The sequence below is a fragment of the Panthera tigris genome, chromosome F3 (genome assembly GCF_018350195.1).
Source record: "Panthera tigris isolate Pti1 chromosome F3, P.tigris_Pti1_mat1.1, whole genome shotgun sequence".
Classification (NCBI taxonomy): Eukaryota; Metazoa; Chordata; class Mammalia; order Carnivora; family Felidae; genus Panthera; species Panthera tigris.
Window position 1 is genome coordinate 5319236 of NC_056678.1, and position 21139 is coordinate 5340374.

Sequence of the window (21139 nt, forward strand, 5' to 3'; positions counted from 1 at the left end):
GGGGGAGAAATGTTTTTTCAAAGCGAAAGCATAAGCTTTCTTTTTCCAAAGCCAATGGAAACAGACAATTCCCCTCCCCCCAGAATGCACACTGGGGGCTGTGCAGGCACCCAAAATGAACACAGTTCTTCCCTCTCTTCTGAAAGATTATACTATTTTTTTAACGTTTATTTATTTATTTATTTTAAGAGAGACAGAGCACACGAGAGAGTGCACAAGCAGAGGAGTAGAGAGAGGGAGAGAGGAAGAGAGAGAGAAACCCAAGCAGGCTCCACGCTGTCAGTGCAGAGTCCGATGTGGGGCTCGATGTCACGAACCACGAGATCATGACCTGAGCTGAAACCAAGAGGCGGACGCTCAACCCACTGAGCCACCCAGGCGCCCCAAGATTATACTATTTTAAAAAGTCATCAGTACAGACGATCACTTAGCAGGATATAAAGTTTGAAAACTGGCTAACTTCTCGTAGGACGGTTTGTTCAATAGAGAAATCCTAAAAATGGGTATCTGAGCATCAAATTTCTGCAAAACACACCAAAATGTTAAGTATTTTTAAAGCAACATATGCCCGTGGTGACGAAGTTAGAAGACAGCTTGCTACAAGAGACTAGCAGCCATTCATTCATATCGTCCTCTTAATATTTTAGCCAACACTCCAAAAAATGTATATTTTTGCCAACATTCACTTTTTTTCGCCCAGAAATGTTTAACTGTCTAGACCAGAACATGCAGCACATGTAGTGTGTCACATCCTGCTCTCTGCTCGCTCAGCATCAATGGCATCATGACGTCACTGACCTTATCCCCGTACCCCGGAAACTTTGTGTGAATTTCACTTAAATCCCCACATAGTGTTTGATCAGATGGGTCGTAATTCACTGAACCATTTCGAGAAGGCCGAACACATAGCTTCTTTCAAGTTCCTTACAATCAGAAAATGTTTTAGGAAATATCTTTGGGCGTTGATCTTTGTACTTATGATTATTTCCGTAAGAGAGACCCTCAGAAGGGAAACTAGTAGGTCAAAGGCAAAAAATAACCTTACGGCTCATCAGACGGCTTTCCGTAACAGGTGTTATCAATGTACCCTCTGCCATATGAAAGAATATCACATTTTTAAAAATCTTTGCTAAGCTGAATCCGAACTGGAATCAGGGTTGTAATGTGCATGTGTTTGATTACTAATGGGATTGAACCATTTTTGGTATATTTGTGTCTCCCCTTTTGCAAAGTCTGTTCAAAAATTGAGTCCATTTATCTGTTAGGGTCTCGCTGTTTACATTAACAACCGGTACCAGAAAAACTGTGTGGTACAACACTGTGTTGTAATTTTTTTACATCCTCTACAGATTGGTTTTACTTATCAAATGTCCTTCTGTTTTCTGATATACAGAATGTACGTATGTAACCAAACCTGTCCCTATTTTCTCTTGTGATACCTTCCAATCTTTTTTTGCCTCTTTTTTTATTGAAAAACATTTTTTTTAATTTAAAAAAAAATTCCTTTTTAACATTTATTCATTTTTGAAAGGCAGAGAGAGACAGAGCGAGAATGGGGGAGGGGCAGAGACAGAGGGAGACACAGAAACAGAAGCAGGCTCCAGGCTCCCAGCTATCAGCACAGAGCCCGACGCGGGGCTCGAACTCACGGACCGCGAGATCATGACCTGAGCCGAAGTCAGCCACTTAACCGACTGAGCCACCCAGGCATCCCAAAATACGTTTGACCTACAACATTGTGTATGTTTAAGATGGAGTCTTCTGTTCCCTTAAGCTTAGAATCTTCTGCATCCAATGATTAAACACTTTTATTTTTCTGTGGTTGTTTTCTTAAATTTAATTCTCTTATTTAAAATTTTAGTACATAGTATTTTTTTAATGTTTATTTATTTTTTTTAATTTTTTTTAACGTTTATTTTTGAGACAGAGAGAGACACAGCATGAACGGGGGAGGGTCAGAGAGAGGAAGACACAGAATCCAAAACAGGCTCCAGGCTCTGAGCTGTCAGCACAGAGCCCGACGCGGGGCTCGAACTCATGCACCGCGAGATCGTGACCTGAGCCGAAGTCGGCCGCTCAACCGACTGAGCCACCAAGGCGCCCCATTAGTGTTTATTTGTTTTTGAGGAAGACAGAGAGCGTGAGCAGAGGAGGGACCGAGAGAGGGGGACAGAGGATCCGCAGCGGGCTCCACGCTGACAGCAGCGAGCCGGGCTCGAACTCACGAACAATGAGATCACGACCTGAGCCAAAGTTGGACACTCAACCAATTGAGCCACCCAGCGCCCCAGTACATAGTATTTTAATTACACTTTGAGGATAACAATAAGCTCACAATTTGGTGGAATCTTGAAATAGTTATTACGGTGATTAAGTTCATCATTATTTTGTAAAGCTAATTAACAGTGTTTGTAGAAGGATAAACATTGTAGGATTCCACTTATGTGAGGTACTCTACAATAGGCAAATTCATAGAGACAAACCTGTGGACGAGGCCGTGGCTTATTATAGTAGAAGAGATACCCAACCCATCAAAAAAAGGTGCCCAGTAAATCAGGAAAGGCCATGGCCCTAAATAACCAGGTAGACCTCATGGGACACAGCCCTACTTCTAGGAATTATTTTATTCATATAATCAATTGTCAAATACCCTCACCCTTGGCATTTTGCAAGGCAGAGACAAAGACCATCTAATTCTCCTTTTCTCTGGTCAGTCATGACACCATCAATTCACGGCCACATCGTCATATAATCGACTGCCTTATAAACTTCTCTTCATAGGAATGATCCAGTCACATCTTCCAGAGAGCACATCCTAGCTGTACCAACGCATCCCTGATCAATCATTCCTTCAGTGGGTTTGTCTGAAGGCTTTCTACACACGGATAACATCATCTATCAGGGGTTGGTTTTACTAGTTTCCATTTTAGAAGGTAACTTCTTTTCAACTTTCCTCCCAAACCTTGGTGGTACCTTATCACAGGAAAATCCAGGATCACAAATTAAAAAAAAAAAAAAATGTTTATACATATCTGGTACGTATTCATTATAGGGAAACTGAGGCATCCTGAGACTAAGGGAAAAGGGCCACTTTGTTCAAATCAAGGAACGAACACTTTACAAAGGGGCTGAGGTCTTAGTGACACCTGTTAGAAATGTAGATAATCATTTCAGGAATCTTCCGGGGAAAGGAAAATGGATGCCTGCACAGGAATTAGGAACTGGGGTTTTCAAAGTCCGAAGTTGCTCTTGGGGAAATGAGGCTGGTTCCAAAGTAGCTGTGGTACCTGTGACTGATCACGGGGTGTGCTACGGGGCAGCTGTGAGGCTGCTGCCCACGTCCTCTGGTCTAGAGTCCAGACCACATGCCAAGTCATTCCAGAAAAAAGATCCAGAAGACAGTCTTTTAGATGGAAAGATTACCAATCAAATGACTTGCTTCTGATACACCTGGCATGAAAGGCGGGAGGGTTCTGGACAAGGGGGTCCTAGAGATCTGAGCCGCGGGCCGGGAGCCCTTCTGTGGGTTGTTCCCTTCAACTGTCTCTCACGGTTTGCTAACACTCATGCAAACCCAGAGAGGCTGACCCCCTTCCTGGCCACAAAGAGCTAACTTTTGGAGCCTCCTGTGGAAGACAGAAGGTTTCCCTTTAATTTAGGGTCTCTTTCAGAAAGAAAACTCCCAGAGTGAGACAAATTTTAAATTACACTTTGCAGTGTGTTAATGAAAATGTTAACAGGGTGTGCTTGGCCTAAGAAACATCACTGCCTTTTTAAATTTTTTTTAGAGCAAATGACATTAAAAAGAAAAGGACAACCATTGCTAACTTTCCCGAACCTGAATAGCGTACGCAGAGAATTTTATACTCTATGTTTTCCAGGATTTGAAAGCAAACAATCGCCAATGCAAGAGAACAGTTCACATCTTTGTCCCGGTGGAATACCTAAGATTTAGCACGTTAACCATCTTTCAGTGTATATAGTTCAGTGGTAATTCCCACTGTTGTTTTACCACACTCCCATCCGTCTCTGGAACTTCTTCATCTTCCCCAACGGAAACCCTGTACCATTAAACACGAGCCCCCCGTTTCCTTCCACAAACACCCTGCCGATCACCATTCTACATTTTGTCTGACCATTCCGGACTCATCACATAAGTGGAACCACTTACAAGATCTGGCCTTTTCGTGACTGGCTTATTTCACTTTGCAAAATGCCCTCAAAGTTCATCCATAGTGTAGCATTTCAGAGTTGCCTTCCTTTTTTAAGGCTGAATTTTATACATATTAAATACACACACACACACACACACACACACACACACGCTGCTATTGATCATGGGTGTGCAAATACATGTTTGAGTCCCTCCTTCCGATTCTCTTCAGTATACCCCCCGAAGTAGCACTGATGGATCATATGGAAATTCTACGCGTAATTTTTGAGGAACCGCCACACCATCTTCTATACCAGCGGCACCATTTGACATTCCTACCGGCAATGCACGACTCACAATTTTAAGCATTTTTGTAAGTGGGATTTTCCTGGGAGCGACTTTCTCAAAACTTACCTTGTCAGTAGCTTGCAGAGCATAAAGGGAAATGTAAAATGTCTTCCCTAAAGCGAGCTAGTAAATCAAACCCAAATATGACAACATGAAAATATAACCCTGGAGCAAATGGAGGCCATCAGAGAGAGAGGTGGGTTTTGCTTGTTCCTATAGGCCTCACTTCCCACCCACTCGCACAGCTCACCAGCCACGCCTATTTCCCACAGGGTCTTAAATCTGCCCCCTGTTTCCCATCTCAATCTTCAGGCGGATTCTCTTCACTCAATCTTGAATTTCTCCAAGATCAGAAAAGCAATCCTCAACCACAGTTTTCACTATCTCAGTCTTGGGCTCAAGAACATGAATTAATTCCACATCCTTTGCTGGTCTTTCAAGGCCCTTACCCAACTTACCCTATCACGTGACTAATAAATGTTCTAGTAACTGTTTAACATTGTCTCATAAGCCACGAAAACTGAGTTTTCCATCTCATCCCCTCCCACCGCGACTACTCGTTCCCACTCACAAAACTGAAACATCAAGAGCCTTCCCAATCCACATTCCCCTGGAGCACAAGTGGATGCACTGAGCATTCCATCAAGACAGAAACCCCGAATCATCCCTTTTATCGTTTCCTGGGCTGGTCAAAAGCAAGTGACCAGAGAAACACTCCACTTCATTAGCCAAACCACCAGTTGGCCGAAGGTCTTGCTATCTTTTATTTTGGACATGTAGATTGTTAGAAAACATCTGGAGCTCTTGTCCAATACTACCATACTTCCCCTTGTGGTGATGATGACAATAATATCACTTTAATTTCGTAGACACTTACAATATCGCATTTGATTCTTGTCTAAAAGGTAAGCAGGACAGGTGTTAAGACTCCCACTCTGTAGGAGACCAAACTGGAGGGAAGTTATTCAACGCACGGCTCTCAGAGCAGGAAGTGAGACTACAGTCCCCAGGTATTCTGACTCCTGACCTTGGGACTTCCCACTACTTTTCACTGTTACTCTCCAAAAACAACTCCTGTCGACCCTAGTTATTGAAATTCACTTTTCCTCACAGACACTGTAAGGTTGCCTTGTCCCAGGGCATAACTTACTAAGATTATTCAGCTGGGTTTAGTTGCACCCAAAAGAAGTGGAAAATGAAGACTCCAAGGAAGGTGCTGGTGGGTGACATTTAGCCTGAGGTTAAGGAAACGGTTCCGTTCTTTGCAGGGGAAGCTTTCACACCACTCACAGAGGACGCTGCCTGCATCTCCAGACCCCAACTGAGCTCGACTTTTCAGGGATTTTGTTGCTGTTGCTATTAATTAGAAAACCATGGGGGTGCCTGGATGGCTTAGTTGGTTGGGCAGCCGACTTCAGCTCAAGTCGTGATCACGCGGTCTGTGGGTTCGAGCCCCGCGTTGGGCTCAGTGCTAACAGCTCGGAGCTTGGAGCCTGCTTCCGATTCTGTGTCTCCCTCTCTCTCTGCCCCTCCCCTGCTTGCTCTCTGTCTCTTTCTCAAATAATAAACACAAGAAAAGAAAAGAAAAGAAAAGAAAAGAAAAGAAAAGAAAAGAAAAGAAAAGGAAAGGAAAGAAAAGAGAAGAAAACTAGCACACATGTGGGCAGGGAGTGAAGACCAATTTGAGAAAATATAAACCTTAAAAATATGAATAAACTGGTGACAAAGGGGAATTCTTTTTTCTTTTCTTTTTTTTTTTTTTTAATTTGAGAGCAAAAGAGAGAGAGTCCTAAGCAGACTCCACACTCAGCACAGAGCCCGATACAGGGCTTGATCCCATGACCCCAGGATCATGACCTGAGCAAAAATCAAGAGTGGCACACTCAATCGAGTCACCCAGGCACCCCTGGTGGCAAGTGGAATTCTTGATGTTGGTCATTACAATATCAGATGATTGCCCACTCCTGTGACAAAGGCTTGCAATGTGCCTGCCACCCCTCAGGCTTCGCAAAGAGAAAAGACAGATGATGGTGTTCGCTGATGGAGAACAGAGCTGACTTTCAGAGTAACGAGACGACCTAAGAAAGGATGTTTACGTTGACTTAGTCCCAACACAATACGCATCTCTGGATATTGTCCAGGCTCTCCTCTCTTTAGATTCTTCTTCAAGGCTGGAAACACATCTTATCGAGTATCTCTACTGCCTCAGCACACAGCGGGCTCTCAAAAATGTGGGTTGAACTGAATTTGAATCGGGTGATTAGCATAATCCCAGAGAAGCAATACAAAAAATTTGGCTCTGAAAATTATCTGCGGGTCTGAGTGTCTTGGATTCCAATCTAGAATCATATGGTTTCCCGTTGTACTGGGATGTAAACACCCACAGAAAGGTTTAAGTCGGTGCTTTGGACAGACTTGTGCCGTGCAAACAAGAGACGTGTCCAATAATACATCTCTATCGACTGCAGCAGTAATAAACGCGTGTCAGTTCTCTCGGGCTTAGGAGGAAGAAACCAAACAGCCACATTTGCTGACAACCATCTACTAGGTATTACGCAGCCTCTGTCTACACCCTGGGAGATAGAAGGTACAGGTGCACTTGCATACTTAATGAGAGAATTCCTGAAAAGCTCACTTCAGTTGCACCAAGGGGAACTTTCTCTCAAAAGGTAAACCATGGATATAGCATTTCGCGATGAGAACTGGTACTCCATATTTGGTTTGTTACACAAACTCAGAGTTTTAAATATTGGCTCTCTTCGTATTGTCATGCAGGAGAGATGGCCGCGTTTGATCTTCAGTACTTTCCCCCAAGAGTTTAAACTCAAGTGGTGAATGGAAGAACATGAAACGGGGACCAGAGATCCCCGGAGAGTATGCGCACAGGGTGTGTAATTGTGTGTGATGACAATCTGTGTTTAACACCGAGGTCAGCACCTAAGACAAACCCCTGCTCTCCATGATCGCTCAGTCTGCCAGGGGGGCTAAGCTGTTTCCGGCAATGTGCCCAAAGTTGTTTTCAGACCTGGCCTGGAGCTCAAGTTACAAAGTTAATGTTCATCTTGACAGGCTACCTCTCAATTTGCTTTTATGATTCACGCCTCAGGAGGAAACATCCAATGAGGTCAATGCATCTAGTGACTTCTATCCTATGCCACTCGCCTTGGTTTTTGGTACAACTAAGCGTAGCAGCTCACCTCCCCCCACTTCCTCAAAAGTTATAGCTGATCCTTGGGGGACTTGGGAAGAAAACCAAAGGTGTGCTTAAGAGAGCTCCTGGGTCGGGGGCGCCAGTCGGTTGCATGTCCAACTTTGACCCAGGCCACGAGCTCGCAGTTCATGATGAGTTCGAGCCCTGTGTTGGGCTCACTACTGTCAGCACAGAGCCAGCTTCGAATCCTCTGTCGTCCCCCTCCCTCTGCCCTTCCACTGCTGGCACGAAAGAAAGAAAGAAAGAAAGAAAGAAAGAAAGAAAGAAAGAAAGAAAGAAAGAAAGAAAGAAAGAAAGAAAGAAAGAAAGAAAGAAAGAAAGAAAGAAAGAAAGAAAGAAAGAAAGAAAGAAAGAAAGAAAGAAAGAGGGAGGGAGGGAGGGAGGGAGGGAGGGAGGGAGGGAGGAAGGAAGGAAGGAAGGAAGGAAGGAAAGTAGGTCCTTCTGCAGGAGGGAAGGGCAGGATGTCAAAAAAAAACAAAAAACACTGAAAGTGAGAATGGAGAGAGAGTTTTATCAACTAACTCCATGACAGCATGCCAGCAAAAGTCCTGATCACTGTCTGCCCTGTGACAGCTTGCCTGGCAGGCTGCCCAGGTGCCACAGCAACTTCATCGTGCCATGACACCAGGTCTCTCCCCGATGGCTCGTTTGCTTTGTCACCAGTGACACTGGTCAGGCGGTCAAGCTTTCCTCTGCTTAGCGCCAAGGTCCTGGAGCCCGTCTCCTGCCTGCAAGTCGCCTGTGTGGCCCGTCTTCCAGCCGTCCAAAGACGCCTTAGAGATTCTGCCAGGATGTCCAACCCCAGCCAACTCACACATCACTCTCTGCAACCTTGACCCCACCCAGCATGTGATGGCCACCAGGTGTGCTGTGTTAAAACCTTAAAAAGCATGAAAGAAAATCCACATCGATCTTGTTGAGACCTGAATGAGTCTGGGGACACTTTTTTCCTGCAGGAAACGTGAAAGATCTTAACTCAAACTGGACCACAGACCTAAAGTGAAGTTAAAACCATCAAACCCTTAAAAGAACGTATGAGAATGAATTTTCATGACCTCGGGTTAGGCGGTGAATTCTCAGACAAGACACCAAGCGCACAGCAAGAAAAGAAAAGTTGGTAAGTTGGGACTTCATCACAAATAAAACGTTTGTGCTTCAAATGACATCATCAAGAAAATGAAAAGATAACTCACAGACTGGGAGAAAACACTAGCCAATCACAGGGACTAATATCCAGAATATATAAAGTACTCTTACAACTCAGTAACAACAACAACAAAAAGCCCAATTAAAAAATGAACAAAGGGGCACCTGGGGGGCTCAGTCGGTTAAGCGTCCGACTTCGGCTCAGGTCGTGACCTCGTGGTTTGTGAGTTCGAACCCCACGTCGGGCTCCGTGCTGACAGCTCAGAGCCTGGAGTCTGCTTCGGATTCCGCGTCTCCTCCTCTCTGTGCTCCTCCCATGCTCATGCTCTGTCTCCCTCTGTCTCTCAATAATAAATAAATGTTAAAAAAAAAATTTTTTTTTAAGTGAACAAAAGAGGCGCCTGATTGGCTCAGTCAGTTGAGCATCCAGTTCTGGATTTCGGCTCAGGTCATGATCCCACGGTCGTGGGATCGAGCCCCGTGCTGGGCTCCATGCTGAATCCAGAGCCTGTTTGAGATTCCCTCCCTCCCTCTGTCCCTCTCCCCTGCTTGTGCTCTCCCACTCTCTAAAATAAACTAAATAAATAAATACATTTTTTTTTAATTTTTAAAAAATAAGCAAAAGATTTGATTAGACATTTCTCTGAAGAAAACGTGAGAATGGGGAATGAATATCTGAAAAGATGCCCGGCCTTACAAGTCGTTAGTGAAACACAGATCAAAACCACAGTGTGACATTTCACATCCTCTGGAGTCAAAAAGACGGACCACAGCAACAACCCGTGAGGATGTGGAGAAAGGAAATCTGATCGGTTGCTGGCGGGAAGGTAAACGGGGCGGCCACACTGGAGAACAGCTTGGAAGTTTCTCAAAATGTTAAACACAGAGTTACCACGGACACTGGCAATTCCAGGCCTCAGTATCTGCCCACGAGAAATGAAAATATATGTCCACACAGAGACTGACGCCCAATGCTCGTAACAGCATTTTTCACGATAGCGAGAAACTGGAAATCACACCCGTATCCAGCCGCCGATGCGCACATACATAGCGTGTGTATCCACGCAATGGAATACCACCCTCCAATATGGTGTTCTGACCCATCCTGCAATATGGCGAACCGTAAAAACATTCTGCTGAGTAAAAGAAGCCAGTCACAAAATATCACGTACTGCATGAGTCCGTGTACGTGAAATGTCCAGAACAGGCAAATCTATAGAAGAAGAAAGTAAATCTGTGGTTTCCTGTGGCTCAGAAGATGGGCGGACAGGGGAGCGGGGGTGACAGAAATGTTCAAAAATTAGATGGGTCTGATGGCTGCAAAATTCTGGGAATATACTAAAACCCACTGGATTGTACATTCAAAACAGGTGCGTTTGGGGGCACCCGGGTGGCTTAGTCGGTTAAGCGTCTGAATCTTGATCTCAGCTCAGATCTTGATCTCAGGGTTGGGAGTTGAAGCCCCACATCCTACTTAAAAAAAAAAAAAAAATTTTTTTTAACTATTTACACGATGGCATGTAAATTGTATCTCAATGAGTCTACTAAAAAAATAACGATCCCACATTCCCGTGCAGTGAGCTGGCCTCTGAGCTCATCGATGGCCGGCTTCCATGTGAGAAGACTCAGTCTCGATCTATCTCCTCCATGAGTTGGTAAAAGCTCTTGGAACCAACGTCTGGTTGGTTTTGAATCTGTAGCACGTAACGCAGAGAGTGGCACACATTTGGGGCTTAAGGGATGTCTGAGGCAGGAATACGTGAATGGGTGACTTAAAGAATCTTTCAGGTCTTTCTCCTTAGAACATTCCTCCGGAGTGTTTCCAGCACTATGTTGGCTCAAAATAACTTAGCGCAGGGAAGGCCGAATGGAGAGCCGTCCAGCGGGTTCAGGGTTTCAGTTTGGGAAGATGAGACAGACCTGAGGGCAGATGGTTGCCCAGCACGCGGATGTGCTTAACGCTGTTGGCCTGTGCACTTGAACGTGGTGAAGACGGTCACCTTTAGGTCTGTTTTACCACAGTTAAAAAAGGAAGAGTTTTGGGGCGCCTGGGTGGTTCAGTCGGTTCAGTGTCTGACTCTTGATTTCGGCTCAGGTCAGGATCTCACGGTTCGTGAGTTCGAGCCCTGCACTGGGCTCTGGGCTGACAGCACAGAGCCTTCTTCAGATACTCTGTCCCCCCTCTCTCTCTGCTCTGCCCCCAGGTCGAACTCACTCTCTCAAAATTAAATATAACATTTAGAAACAAAGAAAGAAAAAGCTTAGAATACAGACCACCAGGGGTGCCTGGGTGGCTCAGTCAGTTGAGTGTCCGACTTCGGCTCAGGTCATGATCTCGCGGTTTTTGGGTTCGAGCCCTGCATCAGGCTCTGTGCTGACAGCTCAGAGCCTGGAGCCTGGTTTGGATTCTGTGTCTCCCTCTCTCTGCTTCTCTTCCCTTCATGCTCTCTTCTTCTGCTTCCCTTCATGCTCTCTTTCTCTGTCTCTCAAAAATAAATAAAAGTTAAAAAAAAATTTTTTTTAAATTTTAAAACACAGCCCCAAACCCAGGACAGCAACCCCAAGGTCACATTCAGTTATTTGGTTGTACTTTAAAGTTCCGGGCTCCTAATGCAATTCCCGGCACTTAGAAGGTGCTCTACATATTTCCTGAACATTCTAGAATCACTTGAAGCAGCAGCTCAAGTTGCAAAAATCGTGTAGTCTCTGCCCAGAGTCATCAGGGTGCCTGGCACCCTCACGTCGATGCCAAAGACACACACCCCGCCCCCGGCTGCCTCCCCAGCGGGTCCTCCACCTTCTCTCGCCACAAAAAGCTGCAATCCCCCCACGCCACACCTTTCATTCTCTCAGTCTGAGAACGCAGGACCTGAGGCCATTCAACTCGCCACAGGAAAACCCAGGGTTCTGGAGGTTCAGGAGCGCATTCTTCGCTTAGCCTCGTGTGAAGGGTCATTTCACTCATCAGAAACAGGCCCAAACCGCCACCACCATTATCCATCACGAGGGGACAAGTAAAACCGAAACCAAGAGGCCACGAATCATAGAGAGTGAGGTAGTGACGGCTCCCAGGAGGCCACGCTCTCCGCCATTGTTCTCCTGGCTGCTGGTGAGCCATGGGTCAGGCTCAAGTGCACCCACTATGGCCCAGGTTCCGCATGACCCCTGACCCAAGAAAAGCGCTAAGGGGGCTTGGCACTCCTCTTTTGTTAACAGGTAGTGTTATCTCAGGGGGAATTATGGATCAATAAAGGCAGGGTTTTCCTTCTTTCAAAACCAGGGGGAACCGGCCACGCCTTTGTGTCTCTACGCACAAGTTACAGCAAACGGCCCTCGAGGCTGCTGCATAGCTCCCTGCAAACCTCCTGTTCGCAAAAGTACCACACAGTGTTCAATGCATCACACCATGTTCTACCGAGAAGTAAATATCTCCTCCAAAAGTCACGGGGTGCCTGGGTGGCTCATTTGGTGAAGTGTCCGACTTTGGCCCAGGTCATGATCTCACGGCTCGTGAGTTCGAGCCCCGCGTCGGGCTCTGTGCTGACAGCTCGGAGCCTGGAGCCTGCTTTGGACTCTGTGTCTCCCTCTCTCTCCGCCCCTCCCCCGCTCACTCTCTGAGGTCTCTCTTTATCTCTCAACACATTAAAAAAATTTTAAAATAAAGAAAAAAATTTTTTAAATCTCCTCCAGAAGTCACAGAAAGAACCACCTGACGTTCAGAGGATCCATCACCTGTCGGCCTATCCTGTCAGCCGTACGTCCCCCCATGGCAGCGGAAGGCACAGTTAATAGCAGGAGAGACCCTCTGAGGGTCCCCGAAGCCCTGTACTGAGCATGAAAGGCGTGAACGAGATTCCCAGTCACCTCCCATCACTCTCCATTGGGAGTAGCTAATATGGCATATTACACAACAGGCGTCAGGACCTTCAGCACTCTGCCCTCCTCGGCCAACACCACCATCAAGGGCGTGCAGCTTAATCAAGGGAACGAACAGGGGTGGGAGCAGATTACACCAGGCCCAGAGCGTTTGGCCCCTGAAATACAGCAAACATACAGGGCCATCAGGAAGAGCGGAACATTCCAGATGCCCAGCTGGGATGCAAAGAAAAAAAGGAAATAAAATCCCAGGCTAGACCTAAAGATCCACCTTTCTTGACCACCTCTGATCCCCTTCCATAGAATATGACCTTCTCCTTACTAGGAAATTCTGGTATGATCTTCACAGACCATAGATCTGCTTCTTCGTAAACAAATACTTTTTCCAAAAATAATTCCACTGTCTCACAGGGAATACACTTGCAGGTCAAATTTCACCACCTTCGATAAAGCAATGCTTCTATGCTTGTGGCTTCTACCCTTCTAACTCCAGATGGGAAGAGAAAACAACTAGAAATAGAACAAATGTGGGGTGCCCAGGGCGGGGGGCTCAGTCGGTTGAGCATCTGACTCTTGGTTTTGGCTCAGATCGTGATCTCAGGTTTCGTGAGTTCGGGCCCCAAGTCAGGCTCTGTGCTGGCAGCGTGGACCCTGCTTGGGATCCTCTCTCTCCCTCTCTCTCTGCCCCTCCCTTGATCGCATTCTTTCTCTCTCTCTCAAAATAAATAAATAAATGAACAGTAAAAAAAGAATAGAAAAAAGGAGGCTTTTAAGGAAACATTAATGCAATAACAGAGACCTTAGAACTCAGATCACGGCCTCCTTGCTATTTTTGGATCATGGCTGGACTCAGTGACTTTCTACATCTTGCCACAAAATTCTTCTAATTTTTTGTACCTTCTGGGTTTTTTTTTTCCCCCTCAAATCTCTACTGGACAGAATCTCAAAGGATCTCAGCCAATGGAAATGCCCTTGGCTGGTATTTACAGGGAGAACCAGGTGGAAGGCAGTCCGGCCTCCAACGTAACTTCCCTCTTCCCGGCTCCCTGTTCTGGGGCTGCGTGTTCAAGTGGCCACCCCGCTGAGCCACCCGTCGCAACCATGCCCACGGCACAGGTGACCTGCCAGCCACCCAAAGGGAACGAGGCTCGACCCCGAGACCTGGAAAGGAAATGTGTTTCAGTCTTCTAAGATTGTTTCAGACCCGCACTCCTTTTTGGTAGAGCTAAACTATGTAACTAAGAATTCACCCTTTCTCGAAACTGCAGCACAGAGAGAAAAAAACTCCCGCGTCTGAACCCAGTCCTTTGTAATTCACATGTATTATCTACCCTACATGTTCACGGCTCATATGCAAACAGACTTTACACATACGCACCTCATACTCCAGGACTACGGGATGGCATCGTTGACATTCTTGTATTTGACTTCAGTAACGCCCTTTACAAAGACGCTTCTAGAAACCAGAGCTCCACTCTTATATTTTCCCACAACTACTTCTAGTTGCTATCTAGTGGGTGCGTGTCACCCTATCCGTCCTCCTTTCTCTGCCAGAACGCACTCAAGTCTGGAGGTGGACAGGCTCTAGGTTGTAATGGAATAGGTAGCCTTTCACCTTCTGGGTCACGATACTGAGTCTGGGCCACATCAGCAGCATCTGAAAGCGGTTCCTGTGCCATCGATGGCCTTGCTGCAGACAAAAGCCACTGTTGTAGCTTTTCACCCTGTGGGAAGTCCGAAGCAGGAAAGGAATGAGCAGGAAGCCACCGAAAGAAACTCCCAGTTAGCCAGAGTCCATGAGAATGGTCTGAAGGAGGCTTTTGCAAGAGAAGCTTAACAGGTTTATAGTGGGTTGTTTTTTTTTTTTTTTTTTTGGAGAGAGACAGCACAAGTAGGGGAGGAGCGGGGGGTTGGGGAGAGAGAGAGAGAGAGAGAGAGAGAGAGAGAGAGAGAGAGAATCCCAAGCAGGCTCCGAGCTGTCAGCACAGAGCCCGACACGGGGCTCGAACCCACAAACCGCGAGATCATGACGTGAGCCAAAGTCCGACGCTCAACGGACTGAGCCACCCGGATGCCCCAGGAGCTTTATAGTGTGATGTAGATGCTGTGGGGAAGTGTCAGACAGCTCTAAAAAAGGCAAGTATCTTGCTAACCCCCGAAGTCCCACAAACTCTGATCAGCACTGCGCCAGAAAAGAGCAGGCAGGGAGGCTCTGGTGACATAGATCAGGGGCCCCAAGGCCTAGAACAGTGCCTGACACGAGCCACCTGCTATACAAATAGTTGTTGAATGGAAGCAAAGGCCCACCCAGTACAGTAGCCTGAAAAAAAGCAGCTATATAAAATCAGGTTGTATTAACCTATCTAATCTTTAAAGGTGCCCATTCGGTCTAACTCCCAAAAAGCAACACGCACAAAATGTGACGGCAGATCTGGAAAAGTTACGCAGCCATGGAACATACTGCGGTACATAGGTACCCAAGACCTAATGAGTCGGGTTGTTTCAGCTGACTGCAAACCGTGCGATATAATTACAGTAACATACAAATGACCATTACACGGGGGAGCACTGAACGTGCTGCCCTCAAAAAAGAGTTCTTTGCCCGCCGTCATGCATTTACTCAGTGATGATGACGATGGCCTGTGTAAAACTTTCTGGTGTAGGCACACAGAGATCTGCCGCTTGGACCGGTTCCTAGGGAGCAGAGGAACGTGACCCCTGCCCCGGATGCGCACCGTCCCACAGCAGACGGGAGAGAGGAGCTGGCGGGCTCCCAGCTGCCCATGGCCAGTCTTCTTCTAAGAGAAGAGAGGAAAGGGGGGGGCCGAGACCTTGCCTCCTTCAGCCTTCGCCCACTAGTTCCTACTCATCCAGGCGAGCGTCACCTCTCCTGGAAACCATTCCATCCCACTCCACAGCCAGCCATGTCATCTCCGCCAGGGATGCCGTGGAAGAGACATGGCAGCAGTCAGCGCAGCGACCCCCCATCCCCGGGCTGTGAGGCTCAAAGGCAGGGCTCTGTCTTCACCACCTTCCTGTCCCAGCACCAAATCCGGGGACCACACACCTATACAGTCACGGCCAAAGAAATGTTGGCCAGACCGACAGATGAACGGAGAGATGGACAGACGTGGCTAACGACAGAATGGAAAATAAACACCCTGGATGTTAATTGTGTGCAATGAACCCTGGGGTCAGGAGGCCCCCCCCATCTAGAGATGTAAGTTTTACTTGTCTCTTCTAGAAAATGACAGTTTAAGGTGCCTGGGTGGCTCAGTCAGTTAAGCGTCCAACTTGGCCTCAGGTCATGATCTCACAGTTCATGGGTTCAGGCCCCACATCGGGCTCTGTGCTGACAGCTCGGAGCCTGGAGCCTGGAGCCTGCTTCGGATTCTGTGTCTCCCTCTCTCTCTGCCCCTTCCCTGCTCATGCTCTGTCTCTCTGTCTCAAAAAATAAATTTAAATTTTTTTTCTAAAAATTAGAAAATGGCAGTTTGGATGCTAATATTTAATGAACGCCTACCATGTGCCAGACAGAACATGCCTGTGAAGCAGTTATTCCTGTTCATGCCAGGAAACTGAGGCGGAAAGCAGGAACGTGCCTCTCCAAGTCCACTGAGCGGGCAAACGACACGGCAAAGATTCAAAGCCCCGTGGTCTGGCTGCAGGAACCTGGCTTTTCCTAACAAAAGCCACCCAACGCCACATCACCTCTAAGCCTCCTTCTGTGCTATTGTTCTATGATTACAAAATGCTAATGACTCCAAAAGATATTCCGACGTCTCCAGGAGTAGAGGTGACATATAACATTAAAAATTAATAGCGTTCATTTAATCTGACATAGTATATTGAATGTCGCCGTGCGTGAGGGCGACAAAGAAGCTCTGGGAAGTTCGTGATCCTTCTAAAATGACTTAACATGGAGCGGTGAACACTACTGTTTCTGTTCAGAACCAGCATGACCCCATTCATGCCTTTGGAAAAAACCATTTCACTTCTCTGCGACTATACCCCGAAGGACCTGAAACCAGCCTATGGCATTTCTCCCCTCTGAACTGTGGCTGTTCCAAGCCTTGAAGGGAAAGGGCTTCTCCAGCCTGGACGTGACTGTGTGTCACCATCTCACCAAATAACGGTGGCAGCACAGCCTCAACTGTACAAATCCACGATCAGATGAAGGGAGAAATGAAACCCGGGGGGCCGGTGTCTGAGGACATGGGCCTCTCAGCTTAGTTCTGTCCAGTGAAGGTGAGTTTCCTCCCTGGAAAACTGGGACCACCCTAAGCATCCAGGGAGCATTCCCACGTTCCGTTATTCTGCAAGACCAGAAGTGGATACAACCAGGGGACATCGAGCCAGAACGAGGGCATCTCAACCCGCAAGAAACTCAAGGACCTCTAAACCAACCAATCCATAAACACCTAGGCCAGGACCCACGCGGGTGAATGAGCCGCTCTCACATTTCATCCTGTGGACTGCCACCCTCTAGAACAGGAGGCCACGTCAGTGGGAAGGCATCACGGCCCTTCCTCGCCGCACCCCGCCAGCATCCCCCTCCTCTGTCAGCCTCCTCCCTCATCCCCCGTGACGTCACCGTAACACAGAAGCGGAAAGGAGATTTTTTTTCCCCCAAAAGTCCAGAAGTCCTCAGAGAATTCACATATTCAAAAAAAAAGAAAAGAAAGAAAGAAAAAGACTGCCCACTGGGTGCACAGGTACCAAACCTCAGATGACTCTGCTCCAGGGCTCAGAGTCCGGGAGATCCACACGGTCAAAACCGCCGCATACGTAAATCCTATTCGAGCCTGATGGAGCGTCAGGAGCTCAAGGTTTTCCTGGGTGACCCTCGGCAGCCCCCTAAACCTCTCCATCACTCTGTTATCTCCTCCCGCCCACCGAAAAGGGCCATTACAGAGAATCACTAATAACAAGGAACACTCCATAGAAAAGTGAATTAGCACCAACTACAGCCGCAAAAAAGCCCACAGCCAGCAACTCCCTTCCCCGAGTGGGAAGCAGAGAGCTTGACTGGGCATATTAAAACCAGGTCTTTGTATTGCATTTACCACCCTGGCTGCAAAAATGCTCGTAAAGCCATCATTAGCGGGCTCGCAGCTGTCAGCCCTGCCTGCGCCCGCCGGCTGCCGCGACGGTCTGCCATCCCTCCCTGCTCGATGCCCTTTTAATCGCACAGACCGCTTTATTAGCTGCCTTGACCTCCCATAAAAGCTTGGGCCTGACAACGTCTGAAACCTGAGACAGGATGTCCACCGCGTTACCAGCCCGGATGCTCCCTTCGCGGCCCCCGCGCAGTGCGCACACGCACAGCCCGGGAGGGTAGAAAAGCTCCTGGGGAATTTCACAAATAGGAACCCGGGCAAGTTCTGGGGGACAAGAACTGGAGGCAAAACAAAGGCTACGGTATCGGGGAGCACGATCCACATGCACACGCGCACCCGCGCCCAGTGCAAGAACCAGAAGGGACAAGGGGTGCTCTGTCCCTGCTCTGTCCCTGCTCTCCACTGTCCCTGCACCGAAGTTCTAGCGCAGCTCAAGTCCACGCGAAGCTGGGCTCCTAACAGCCATGCTCCCTGAGCTGCATTCAGACTATGATGCAAAGTGATTCCAGTCGAAACAGGAGTTCAGGGAACGGTTCACGGCAAGCAGACACTTTAAGGACAAGCTGGGTGAGTGGTTCAGGAAGGAAAACGAAATGGATCAAAAACGAACGGATCTCGTGGACTCGGCCCGTGGCGACCCGCTGCCTCCCACAGAGACCACGCTGCCACACTGCAGGTCTGTCACACCTGAGTCGTGCACACGGCATAGGGGGGGCGTGAATACTGGTCTCAACAAGTATGGCCCCGGCTAGGTGCCCGTAAGAGCAAAGGGAAGAAGGAGAAATCAAAGAGGGCGAAAAGGTTTCAGAAAAAAAAATCTAGAGGTAGAATTTTTTTAAAAGAAGGACAAATAAAATGTCTGGAGTTCGGATGTCCCTATACTGCCACCCAAGATGAACTCCCCGCAAATTATTTCTAAACCCTGGGGCGCCTGGGTGGCTCAGCGGGTTAAGGGTCTGACTCTTGGTTTCTGCTCAGGTCATGAGCTCACGGTTCGTGGGCCCCGCATCCACGCTGACAGCGCAAAGCCTGCTTGGGATTCTCTTTCTCTCTCCCTCTCTAAATAAATTAATTAATTTTTAAAAATTTATTTCTAAATCCTAATCAGGACGGCAGATTTTTTTCCTGTAAAACTACAAGCAAAAAAAACAAAAACAAAAACAAAAAACCCAACAACTACAAGCAGTCTTTATACCTAAGGTGATATTTTTTCTCAAACGTTCCTTACCAAAGTGCTCTTATAAAACCTGTTGTCCTTCTGTCTGCCCAAGTTTATTTCTGCATACAAACACAGAAGACAATAAAGTAAACAGCGTTTTGAAGAAACAGGAAGAGTCTTGTCCGTCGGCTGATGACCCGAACTCCAGACATAGACAGGTCGGGGATGGCGGTGCTGAGCACCTCTGTCTGGCCGGCCGAGGGTGGGAGGCCCACAAACGGGGCCGCCCACGGAACAGCTCCAGGCTCCTGGTTCAGCCCGAAATCCATCGAGAGCCTTGCCAAGCTTATCCGTCTGGACTCTGGGAGCAAGGACCGGGCTCACAGTGTCGGGGCTCCTCTCCGGCTTCACAGGGACCCACAGAGGCCACCGACTCCGGCCCTCTTGGTTTACAAATGAAGCACCGGCTGGCTGGCCGGCTGGCCCCAGCTCAACGTGCTAATTAGTGCTGGAGACAAGATTGCATCTCTGTCCCCTTGTCTAAGGACGGTCCTCTCTCCTCTAAACATCTGGGATTGGAGACACCTGGGTGGCTCAGTCGGTTAAGCAGCCGACTCCGGCTCAGGTCACGATCTCACGGTTTGTGAGTTCAAGCCCCGCGATGGGCTCTGTGCTGACAGCTCAGAGCCTGGAGCCTGCTTCGGATTCTGTGTCTCCTTCCCTCTCTGCTGCTCCCCCGCTTGTGCTCTATCAAAAATAAATAAATGTATAAAAAAAAATTTTTTTTAATAAAAAAAAAAAACCCATCTGGGACTATAGTCAACCTGAGATGCTTACCAACCACCAGCCCTTTATTTTGCTGCTTCTCTCGCCCCCTCTCGTCCTTCCTCCTCCTCGTCCCCTTATCTTATTCCTCCCCTTTCCGTCCTTCTCCCGTCCACCCCTTGGCTCCATCGCCATGCTGCCTGGCTTGGCAGAGATGTGACGCTCCCGCTCACCGCTGGGGCAGCAGGGAGGGCACCCCAGGTCACTGTCAGCTGCCACGCTCAGGACCAGGACGTCCCTCTCTGGAAAGACACACAACTGAGCCAGGAGGCCGATTATTTTTCTTTTTTTTTTTTTTTTTTTTTTAATTTTTTTCAACTTTTTTTATTTATTTTTGGGACAGAGAGAGAGACAGAGCATGAACGGGGGAGGGGCAGAGAGAGAGGGAGACACAGAATCAGAAACAGGCTCCAGGCTCCGAGCCATCAGCCCAGAGCCTGACGCGGGGCTCGAACTCACGGACCGCGAGATCGTGACCTGGCTGAAGTTGGACGCTTAACCGACTGCGCCACCCAGGTGCCCCCCGATTATTTTTCTTAGACAATGGTGGTTGCTAGCTGTTTGCCTGGATTCAGCTGTTTAATTTCTGTGTAGCCGCTTGGTTAGAGAGCTCAACAGTTGAGGGTTGTTGTTATTGGTGTCTTACTCAGTTAATAAGTAAGTCTCCTGTGGCTGCGTGAAACCACCATTTAGGTGGAGCAGGGCGTAGAGAAACAGTGAATTCCAACCCCAAGGAAAGCGACCGCTATAAATAAGACGGTATTTTTTCCCCGGGAAGTGTAGCCGCTTATCACTGCTAATTAAAAAAAAAAATGGAATCATACCCGAGGAAAATCTCAGCTCTTTAAGTTCCTATGTTAACTTCGGGTGGGGGGGGAAGTCCTGAATTAGCAATTGTAAGTCTCAGACATCACTCAGATGAGATAAAGAAGTAATGAAAGTCCACATTTTGTCACTTCTGTGGTGGCAGAGTACATTTTTAACTTATTATTTGCAGCTCACGGTTTAAAAATAAAGACATTTTGTGCATAAGGACTATCAAAGGTTTTTAAACCATGCTGTGGGTTGACAGCTAAGCCTTTTTCCAAAAACTTTGTGTGGCTGGCAAAATATTGAACTTAAACTCCATTAAGCAGAAACCACGAATCAAAATAGCCCCTCAGAGATACAACGTGGTCTATTACACTTAAGATATACTTAGATATGGTTCTGCTTATCAAAAGAATTCACTCTACCCCAGAGCCTTCTGATACGTTAGCCCACGTAGCAGCACAGGAATATCGACCCTTCCTGGGTAAGAG

General features: G+C 47.5%; 1 protein-coding gene across 1 annotated transcript in view; it reads right to left on the reverse strand.

Moving 5' to 3' along the window:
- Positions 1 to 21139, reverse strand: part of KIF26B (kinesin family member 26B) — a 464690-nt gene that overhangs the window by 431269 nt on the left and 12282 nt on the right.